General features: G+C 61.0%; 2 non-coding genes across 2 annotated transcripts; both read right to left on the reverse strand.

Moving 5' to 3' along the window:
- Positions 1 to 889: 889 nt before the first annotated feature.
- On the reverse strand, positions 890 to 1,008 carry LOC131873478 (5S ribosomal RNA). Its single transcript, XR_009371416.1, has one exon. It is a non-coding gene; the product is annotated as a 5S ribosomal RNA (ribosomal RNA).
- A 5,916-nt stretch (positions 1,009 to 6,924) lies between these two features.
- On the reverse strand, positions 6,925 to 7,043 carry LOC131873479 (5S ribosomal RNA). The gene has a single exon (XR_009371417.1). It is a non-coding gene; the product is annotated as a 5S ribosomal RNA (ribosomal RNA).
- Positions 7,044 to 11,311: the final 4,268 nt, after the last annotated feature.

Raw genomic sequence — 11,311 nt, forward strand, 5'->3', positions numbered from 1 at the left:
TGCGCACGCCTTGGCTGGGCTGCGCACCTTGGTGGGCGCCATGGTGCGCACCTTTCGTGCGCTCCAAGGTGCGCACGAAGTCGGAGCTCGGTTTGCCCCGGGTGCGCACCTTGGTGGGCGCCATGGTGCACTCCGAGGTGCCCAAGATTGGTGCGCACCAAGGAGCGCTCCGAAGTGCGCTCCAAGGTGCGCAGGTGCGCGCGAAGTCGAAAGTTGGGTTAATTGTCCGGTTTGCCTCGGGTGCGCACCTTGCGTGCACCTTCGCCAGGGTGGGCGCCTTGGTGCGCACACCTTGGCTGGGCTGCGCACCCGGGCGCGCACACCTTGGCACCCGCGTTTCCTTCATTTTAAATTTTTTTTTTTTACAATCTCTCAAGTGGGAAATTCTATAATCTCAACTTTTTTTGCCTTTTCAGGAAACTTTTGAATGGAGCGCATCATTGGTGCGCTCCGAAGTGTGCTCCAAGGTGCGCACCTCTGGTGTGCTCCAAAGCTCTCTCTAGCTGCGTGCACCTGCCCCGGCCGCGCACCCGGCCCCGCCCAGCTTCGCTCACCTGTCCCGGGCGTCTGGTGCGGAACCTTAGAGTAAGAAACATCACCGTGCACCTTGGCCAACGTGCGCGACTCGACCGAGCGCGCACTGGCCGAGGTGCACACCGATTTCACCTGGGTGCGCGCGCAGCACCTCGGGCGCACCGGGGTGCGCGCACAACGCCCGGGTTGCACCGTGGCCTGTGTGCTCGGGGCGCCTCGGGTGCGCGCTCGGTGTCGCCCCCGCGCGCGCGGTAGTGCGGGCAGCGCACCCCGGCCCGGCCCGGCCCCGACGAGAACGCAAACGGGCAAAAGGTTTATTCAAATAGCATTGCGACGCCCGGCGAAAAACTAAAAAAGGGTGCAACACCGGGACTTCCCGGGAGGTCACCCATCCCAGTACTACTCCGGCCCAAGCGCGCTTAACTGCGGAGTTCTGATGGGATCCGGTGCACTAACGCTGGTATGATCGCACCCGTTATGAGCTTGTCGCAGTGTGTACTTAGCAAACCGCGACCCACGTGCGAATCCACCCCGGCCACCCACCCCCGTCGAGGTGCACACCCTCCCTCGCGAAGTGCGCCCCGTTCGCCAAGTGTGAGCCCTGCCCGGGTGCGCGCACCTTGCTAGGGCGTCGGGTGTGCACCCGGCCCGGCCTACGTGCGTGCACCTGGACGGGGCGTCGTGTGCGTGCAGTGTCCCGTCTGCAACGCGGTGCCCACACACCACCTCGGGCGCAACGACCTGCGCTCACATGTGGGCCGAGTGCACCTTGGTGCATGTTCGGGGCGCCTCGGGTGCACGCTCGATCTTGCCCCGGTGCACCAAGGCGCTCGGTTTGCCCCGGGTGCGCACTTGGTGCAAGGTGGGCACCCAAAATAGGGATCAAGCACCAAAACACAAGTTTCGGGATGCAAAATGGGACCCAAGGACCACAAATGCGTTCCAAGACCCATGATGGGTCCACGAGAACAAAAATGTGTTCCGAGACTTAATAAACAAATATTGGGTTTTAGGAGAAGAAACATGCTCTGATGCCCAAAACGAGAATCGACCCCGAAAAGGCCACAGGCCAAAAGTGGGATGCGAGACAAAAAAAAATGGGACCCGAGGACCAAAATTGGGTTCCCAGGTCGAAGACAGGGCAACCGGACAAGAAACGACCTCTAAGGCTCGAAATGAGTCCCGACGACTAAAACTTGACAAGAAGCACCCATCAGGCACCCAACTCGACACCCATGGGATGCCGACCCACCCGGGCTTCCACCTAGCACACCTTGGCACCCACCCACCCTCGCACCCAACCTCGCACCCAACTTAGCACCTTTGAACCCACATTGGCACTCACCCTGACCCTGGCACCTTGGAACCCACATTGGCACTCACCTTGACCCTGGCACCCACCTTTGCACTCACCTTGGGACCCACCCTGGCTCCCACCTCGGCACCCACCCAGACACCCACCTTGGTTCCTTGGCACCCACCTTGGATCCTTGGCACCCACCCCGACACCCACCTTGGCACGCAACTTGGCTACTTGCCACCCACCTTGGCTCCTTGACGCCCACCCCGACAACCACCCCGTGACCTACCCTGGCTAGGGTTGGTGCACACCCACCCTGGTGCCCACCTTGGCACCCACCCCATGACCCACCTTGGCACGCACCTTAGTACCCACCCCGTTACCCACCCTAGGACCCACCCCGTGACCCACCTTGGCCAGGGTGGGTGCCTTGGTGCGCACAACTTGCCTGGGCTGCACACCAGGGCGGGCTCAAGATGGCACCCGCGTTCCGTTTTTTTCACTATCTTTCAAAACGGAAATTTTAAAATCTCGTTTTTTTTTTTTTTTTGCCTTTTCTGGAAATTAGTGAAGGCAGCGCATCAAAGGTGCGCAATGCTGGTGCGAACCCGGGAGCGCTCCGATGTGTGCTCCAAGGTGCGGCGTGCACGAAGTCCGAGCCCGGCTTGCCCCGGGTGCGCACCTCGCGTGCACCTTCGCCGGGGTGAGCACCTTGGCTGGGTTGCGCGCCCTGGTGCGCACCAAGGAGCGCTCTGAAGTGTGCTCCAAGGTGCGGCGTGCACGAAGTCGGAGCTCGGTTTGCCCCGGGTGTGCACCTCGGGTGCGCACCTCGCGTGCACCTTCGCTGCGGTGGGCACCTTGGCTGGGTTGCGCGCCTTGGTGGGCACCATGCAGTGCACGAAGTCGGAGCCCGGTTTGCCCCGGGCGCGCACCTCCGCCAGGGTGGGCACCTTGGTGCGCACAACTTGCCTGGGCTGCGCACCAGGAAGGGCTCAAGATGGCACCCGCGTTCCGTTTTTTTCACTATCTTTCAGAACGGAAATTTTAAAATATCGTTTTTTTTTGCCTTTTCTGGAAATTAGTGAAGGCAGCGCATCAAAGGTGCGCAACGCTGGTGCGAACCTGGGAGCGCTCCGATGTGTGCTCCAAGGTGCGGCGTGCACGAAGTCGGAGCCCGGTTTGCCCCGGGTGCGCCCTGGTGGGCACCATGGTGCGCACCAAGGAGCGCTCCGAAGTGTGCTCCAAGGTGCGGCCTGCACGAAGTCGGAGCCCGGTTTGCCCCGGGTGTGCACCGCGGGTGGGCACCTTGGTGCGCATGCCTTGCCTGGGCTGCGCACCAGGGCGGGCTCAAGATGGCACCCGCGTTCCGTTTTTTTCACTATCTTTCAAAACGGAAATTTTAAAATCTCATTTTTTTTTGCCTTTTCTGGAAATTAGTGAAGGCAGCGCATCAAAGGTGCGCACCTCGCTGCCCACCACGGTGCGCAACGCCGGTGGGCACCCGGGAGTGCTTCGAAGTGTGCTCCAAGGTGCTGCGTGCACGTTGTCGGAGCCCGGTTTGCCCCGGGTGCGCACCTCGCGTGCACCTTCGTCGGGGTGGGCACCTTGGCTGGGTTTGCCCCGGCTGCGCTCCGAAGCGGGGTTATTGGAGCGCCGCCTCTTTTTTTGTCGGAGCGTTTGGTGGGGTTTCTCGCATTGGCTCTTCCCAGGCCCGGTTGCCACCCTGGCGCGCACGAAGTCGGAAGTAGGGTTAATTGCCCGGGTGCGCACCTTTGCCAGGGTGGGCACCTTACCTGGGCTGTGCACCCGGGCGGGCTCAAGATGGCACCCGCGTTCCGTTTTTTTCACTATCTTTCAAAACGGAAATTTTAAAATCTCCTCTTTTTTTTGCCTTTTCTGGAAATTAGTGAAGGCAGCGCATCAAAGGTGCGCACCTCGCTGCCCACCTTGGTGTGCTCTGAGGTGCGCACCCGGGAGCGCTACGAAGTGTGCTCCAAGGTGCGGCGTGCACGTTGTCGGAGCCCGGTTTGCCCCGGGTGCGCACCTCGCCTGCACCTTGGCCGGGGTGGGCACCCTGGCTGGGTTTGCCCAGGGTGCGCTCCGAAGCGGGGTTACTGGAGCGCCCCCTCTTTTTTTGTCAGAGCGTTTGGTGGGGTTTCTCGCATTGGCTCTTCCCAGGCCCGGTTGTTGGGTGCGCTCCCACCCTGGCGCGCGCGAAGTTGGAAGTTGGGTTAATTGCCCGGGCGCGCACCTTCGCCAGGGTGGGCACCTTGGTGCGCACACCTTGGCTGGGCTGCGCACCAGGGCGGGCTCAAGATGGCACCAGCATTCCCTTTTTCTCACTATCTTTCAAAACGGAAATTTTAAAATCTCGTTTTCTTTTGCCTTTTATGGAAATTAGTGAAGGCATCGCATCAAAGGTGCGCACCTCGCTGCCCACCTTGGTGTGCTCCGAGGTGCCCACCACGGTGCGCTCCGAGGTGCCCACCACGGTGCGCAACGCCGGTGCGAACCCGGGAGCGCCCCGATGTGTGCTCCAAGGTGCGGCGTGCACGAAGCCGGACCCCGGTTTGCCCCGGGTGCGCACCTCGCGTGCACCTTGGTGCGCACACCTTGGCTGGGTTGCGCGGCCTGGTGGGCACCATGGTGCGCACCAAGGAGCGCTCCGAAGTGTGCTCCAAGGTGCGGCGTGCACGAAGTCCTAGCCCGGTTTGCCCCGGGTGCGCACCTTCGCCGCGGTGGGCACCATGGCGTGCACGAAGTCGGAGCCCGGTTTGCCCCGGGTGCGCACCTCGCGTGCACCTTCGCCGGGGTGGGCACCTCGGCTGGGTTGCGCGCCCTGGTGCGCACCAAGGAGCGCTCCGAAGTGTGCTCCAAGGTGCGGCGTGCACGAAGTCGGAGCCCGGTTTGCCCCGGGTGCGCACCTTCGCCGCGGTGGGCACCCTGGTGCGCACCATGGCGTGCACGAAGTCGGAGCCCGGTTTGCCCCGGGTGCGCACCTCGCGTGCACCTTCGGCGGGGTTGCGCGCCCTGGTGCGCACCAAGGAGCGCTCCGAAGTGTGCTCCAAGGTGCGGCGTGCACGAAGTCGGAGCCCGGTTTGCCCCGGGTGCGCACCTCGCGTGCACCTTCGGCGGGGTTGCGCGCCCTGGTGGGCACCATGGTGCGCACCAAGGAGCGCTCCGAAGTGTGCTCCAAGGTGCGGCGTGCACGAAGTCGGAGCCCGGTTTGCCCCGGGTGCGCACCTCGCGTGCACCTTCGCCGCGGTGGGCACCATGGCGTGCACGAAGTCGGAGCCCGGTTTGCCCCGGGTGCGCACCTCGCGTGCACCTTCGCCGGGGTGGGCACCTCGGCTGGGTTGCGCGCCCTGGTGCGCACCAAGGAGCGCTCCGAAGTGTGCTCCAAGGTGCGGCGTGCACGAAGTCGGAGCCCGGTTTGCCCCGGGTGCGCACCTCGCGTGCACCTTCGCCGCGGTGGGCACCATGGCGTGCACGAAGTCGGAGCCCGGTTTGCCTCGGGTGCGCACCCCGCGTGCACCTTCGCCGGGGTGGGCACCTCGGCTGGGTTGCGCGCCCTGGTGCGCACCAAGGAGCGCTCCGAAGTGTGCTCCAAGGTGCGGCGTGCACGAAGTCGGAGCCCGGTTTGCCCCGGGTGCGCACCTCGCGTGCACCTTCGCCGCGGTGGGCACCTTGGCTGGGTTGGGCACCATTGAGCGCTCCGAAGTGTGCTCCAAGGTGCGCACCATGGCCCTCCAAGGTGCGCAGCATGGCGTGCACGAAGTCGGAGCCCGGTTTGCCCCGGGTGCGCACCTCGCGTGCACCTTCGCCAGGGTGGGCACCTCGGTGCGCACACCTTCTCAATGTTTTCTTGCCTTTTCTGGAAATTGGTGAAGGCAGCGCATCAAAGGTGCGCACCTCGGTGTGCTCCGAGGTGCGAACCCGAGAGCGCTCCGAGGTGCCCACGAAGTCGAAAGTCGGGTTAATTGCATTGTTTTCCCCGGGTGCGCTCCGAGGTGCGCAACATCGGTGCGCACCAAGGAGGGCTCCGAAGTGTGCTCCAAGGTGCGCACGATTCGGAGCTCGGTTTGCCCGGGGTGCGCACACCTTGGCTGGGTTGCGCACCCTTTGTGCGCTCCAAGGTGCGCACGAAGTCGGAGCTCGGTTTGCCCCGGGTGCGCACCTTCGCCAGGGTGCGCACCTTGATGCGCACGCCTTGGCTGGGCTGCGCACCTTGGTGGGCGCCATGGTGCGCACCTTTCGTGCGCTCCAAGGTGCGCACGAAGTCGGAGCTCGGTTTGCCCCGGGTGCGCACCTTGGTGGGCGCCATGGTGCACTCCGAGGTGCCCAAGATTGGTGCGCAACAAGGAGCGCTCCGAAGTGCGCTCCAAGGTGCGCAGGTGCGCGCGAAGTCGAAAGTTGGGTTAATTGTCCGGTTTGCCTCGGGTGCGCACCTTGCGTGCACCTTCGCCAGGGTGGGCGCCTTGGTGCGCACACCTTGGCTGGGCTGCGCACCCGGGCGCGCACACCTTGGCACCCGCGTTTCCTTCATTTTAAATTTTTTTTTTTTACAATCTCTCAAGTGGGAAATTCTATAATCTCAACTTTTTTTGCCTTTTCAGGAAACTTTTGAATGGAGCGCATCATTGGTGCGCTCCGAAGTGTGCTCCAAGGTGCGCACCTCTGGTGTGCTCCAAAGCTCTCTCCAGCTGCGTGCACCTGCCCCGGCCGCGCACCCGGCCCCGCCCAGCTTCGCTCACCTGTCCCGGGCGTCTGGTGCGGAACCTTAGAGTAAGAAACATCACCGTGCACCTTGGCCAACGTGCGCGACTCGACCGAGCGCGCACTGGCCGAGGTGCACACCGATTTCACCTGGGTGCGCGCGCAGCACCTCGGGCGCACCGGGGTGCGCGCACAACGCCCGGGTTGCACCGTGGCCTGTGTGCTCGGGGCGCCTCGGGTGCGCGCTCGGTGTCGCCCCCCGCGCGCGCGGTAGTGCGGGCAGCGCACCCCGGCCCGGCCCGGCCCCGACGAGAACGCAAACGGGCAAAAGGTTTATTCAAATAGCATTGCGACGCCCGGCGAAAAACTAAGAAAGGGTGCAACACCGGGACTTCCCGGGAGGTCACCCATCCCAGTACTACTCCGGCCCAAGCGCGCTTAACTGCGGAGTTCTGATGGGATCCGGTGCACTAACGCTGGTATGATCGCACCCGTTATGAGCTTGTCGCAGTGTGTACTTAGCAAACCGCGACCCACGTGCGAATCCACCCCGGCCACCCACCCCCGTCGAGGTGCACACCCTCCCTCGCGAAGTGCGCCCCGTTCGCCAAGTGTGAGCCCTGCCCGGGTGCGCGCACCTTGCTAGGGCGTCGGGTGTGCACCCGGCCCGGCCTACGTGCGTGCACCTGGACGGGGCGTCGTGTGCGTGCAGTGTCCCGTCTGCAACGCGGTGCCCACACACCACCTCGGGCGCAACGACCTGCGCTCACATGTGGGCCGAGTGCACCTTGGTGCATGTTCGGGGCGCCTCGGGTGCACGCTCGATCTTGCCCCGGTGCACCAAGGCGCTCGGTTTGCCCCGGGTGCGCACTTGGTGCAAGGTGGGCACCCAAAATAGGGATCAAGCACCAAAACACAAGTTTCGGGATGCAAAATGGGACCCAAGGACCACAAATGCGTTCCAAGACCCATGATGGGTCCACGAGAACAAAAATGTGTTCCGAGACTTAATAAACAAATATTGGGTTTTAGGAGAAGAAACATGCTCTGATGCCCAAAACGAGAATCGACCCCGAAAAGGCCACAGGCCAAAAGTGGGATGCGAGACAAAAAAAAATGGGACCCGAGGACCAAAATTGGGTTCCCAGGTCGAAGACAGGGCAACCGGACAAGAAACGACCTCTAAGGCTCGAAATGAGTCCCGACGACTAAAACTTGACAAGAAGCACCCATCAGGCACCCAACTCGACACCCATGGGATGCCGACCCACCCGGGCTTCCACCTAGCACACCTTGGCACCCACCCACCCTCGCACCCAACCTCGCACCCAACTTAGCACCTTTGAACCCACATTGGCACTCACCCTGACCCTGGCACCTTGGAACCCACATTGGCACTCACCTTGACCCTGGCACCCACCTTTGCACTCACCTTGGGACCCACCCTGGCTCCCACCTCGGCACCCACCCAGACACCCACCTTGGTTCCTTGGCACCCACCTTGGATCCTTGGCACCCACCCCGACACCCACCTTGGCACGCAACTTGGCTACTTGCCACCCACCTTGGCTCCTTGACGCCCACCCCGACAACCACCCCGTGACCTACCCTGGCTAGGGTTGGTGCACACCCACCCTGGTGCCCACCTTGGCACCCACCCCATGACCCACCTTGGCACGCACCTTAGTACCCACCCTGTTACCCACCCTAGGACCCACCCCGTGACCCACCTTGGCCAGGGTGGGTGCACCCACCCTGGTGCCCACCTTGGCACCCACCCATCCTAGCACCCAGCCTGTGACCGGGCTTGGAACCCAACCTTGCACCCGTCTTGGCCAGTGTGGGTGCGCACACCATCCTGGCACCCACGTTGTGACACACCCTTTAACCCACGCACCCTAGCAGCCACGTTGGCACCCACCTTGGAACACAACCTAGCAACTTGGCACCCACCCCGTGACCCACCTTGGCATCCACCATAGCAGTCGCCCACTTGGCACCCACCTTGGAACCCAAGTTGGCACCCACCTCGGCACCCACCTTGACACTTGTGGACCCACCTTGCCACTCACCCTAGCATCGACCCATCCTAGCACCCACCCTGGCACCTTTGCACCCTAGCACTCACCCATCCTAGCACCTAACCTGTGACCCACCTTGACACTCACCCTCGCACCCACCTTGGAACCCAACCTAGCACCCACCCACCCTGACACCAACCCTAGCACCTACCCACCCTTGCACCCACCCTGTGACCCATCTTGGCACCCACCCATCCTACCACTCAACCTATCACCCACCTTCTCACCCACCTTGGCATCCACCTTAGCACCCACCCACACTGGCACCTTGGCACCCACCTCGGGCAAGGTGGGTGCACACCCACCCTGACACCCAATTTAGAACCAACCGAGCATGTTACCCACCTTGGCACCCACATTGCAGCCCACCCTAGTACCCACCCTATGACCCACATTGGCATCCACACCCTAGCACCCAGGCACCTCGACACCCGCCTTGACACGCACCCTAGCACTAAACCTGTGACCCACCTTGGAACTCACCCTAGAACCCACCCACCCTGTGAACCACCTTGGCATCCACCTTAGCACCCACCCACCTTGGCACCCACTCTAGCACTCACCCATCCTAACACCCAACTTGTTACCCACCTTGGCACCCGCCCTCGCGTCCACCTTGAAACCCACCCTAGCACCCACCCACGCAGGAGCCCACCTTGGCACCCAACCTAACACCCACGCATCCTGGCACCCAACTTGTGACCCACCTTGGAACCCACCCTAGTACCCACCTTTGAACCCACTATATCACCAACCCACCTTGGCACCCACCCTATGACCCTCTTTGGAATCCACCCTAGCACGCACCCACCCTGGCACCCACCATGGAGCGCACCCTAGCACCCACCCACCTCGGCACGCACCTCAACACCCACCTTGGTGTGCGCACTGCGCCAACCTCTCAAAGACCCTATGTGGTGCGCTCCAAAGTGTACACCTTTGGTGCGCTCCAAGGTGCGCACCTTTGGTGCACACCGAGGTGCACACCAAAGTGTGCACCGAGGTGAGCACCAAAGTGCACTCCAAGGTGCACACCAAGGCGTGCACCTTTGGTGCGGTCAATGCAAACGAATTCGGAAGTTGGGGTCGATGTCCTAATCGCTGCTGCAGACTACACGTATGAGAATCGGACAAATAGCTTTATATAGGGGAGGTGTTGCGTTTGATGGGTCGACTCCCCTGGTTGTGTGCACTGCACCAACTTCAAAGACCCTGTCTTGTTTAAGAAGTCAAAAGTTGGGGTGGATGTCCTAATCATTGCTGCAGTCTACGCATGTATGAGAATCAGACAAATAGCTTATATAGGGGAGGTGTTGCATTCGGTGGGTTGACTCCCCTGGTTGTGCGCACTGCGCCAACCTCAAAGACCCCGCATAGCAGAAGAAGTCGGAAGTCGGATTTTGGTGAGCACCAAGGCGTGCACCTTTGGTGCGGTCAACGCAGACGAATTCAGAAGTTGGGGTGGATGTCCTAATCGTTGTTGCAGGCTACACATGTATGAGAATCAGACAAATAGCTTATATAGGGGAGGTGTTGGGTTTGATGGGTCAACTCCCTTGGTTGTGCGCATTACGCCAACCTCAAAGACCTTGTTTTCGTTAAGAAGTCAAAAGTTGGGGTCAATGTCCTAATGGCTCCTGTAGGCTACACATGTATGAGAATCGGACAAATAGCTTATATAGGGGAGGTGTTGGGTTTGATGGGTCGACTCCCCTGGTTGTGCGCATTACGTCAACCTCAAAGACCTTGTTTTCGTTAAGAAGTCAAAAGTTGGGGTCGATGTCCTAATTGCTCCTGTAGACTACACATGTATGAGAATCAGACAAATAGCTTATATAGGGGAGGTGTTGGGTTTGATGGGTTGACTCCCCTAGTTGTTCGCATTACACCAACCTCAAAGACCTTGTTTTCGTTTAGAAGCCGAAAGTTGGGGTCGATGTCCTAATTGCTCCTGCAGGCTACGCATGTATGAGAATCAGACAAATAGCTTATATAGGGGAGGTGTTGGGTTTGATGGGTCGACTCCCCTGGTTGTGCGCATTGCGCCAACCTCAAAGACCCTGCATTGCGGATGAAGTCGAAAGTCAGAGTTTGGTGTGCTACAAGGTGTGGTCGAAGGTGCTCACCTAGGTGTGCACCTTTGGAGCGCAGGAAAAGTGCCCTCCAAAAGTGCGCACCTTTGGAGTGCACAAAAGTGCCCTCCAAAAGTGCGCACCTTTGGAGCGCACAAAAGTGCCCTCCAAAAAGTGCCCTCCAAAAGTGCGCACCTTTGGAGCGCACAAAAGTGCCCTCCAAAAAGTGCCCTCCAAAAGTGCGCACCTTTGGAGTGCAGAAAAGTGCCCTCCAAAAAGTGCCCTCCAAAAGTGTGCACCTTTGGAGTGCACAAAAGTGCCCTCCAAAAGTGCGCACCTTTGGAGCGCAGAAAAGTGCCCTCCAAAAAGTGCCCTCCAAAAGTGCGCACCTTTGGAGCGCAGAAAAGTGCCCTCCAAAAAGTGCCCTCCAAAAGTGCGCACCTTTGGAGCGCAGAAAAGTGCCCTCCAAAAAGTGCCCTCCAAAAGTGCGCACCTTTGGAGCGCAGAAAAGTGCCCTCCAAAAAGTGCCCTCCAAAAGTGCGCACCTTTGGAGCGCACAAAAGTGCCCTCCAAAAAGTGCCCTCCAAAAGTGCGCACCTTTGGAGCGC

The sequence above is a fragment of the Cryptomeria japonica genome, unplaced genomic scaffold, assembly GCF_030272615.1.
Source record: "Cryptomeria japonica unplaced genomic scaffold, Sugi_1.0 HiC_scaffold_1831, whole genome shotgun sequence".
In the NCBI taxonomy this organism is placed as follows: Eukaryota; Viridiplantae; Streptophyta; class Pinopsida; order Cupressales; family Cupressaceae; genus Cryptomeria; species Cryptomeria japonica.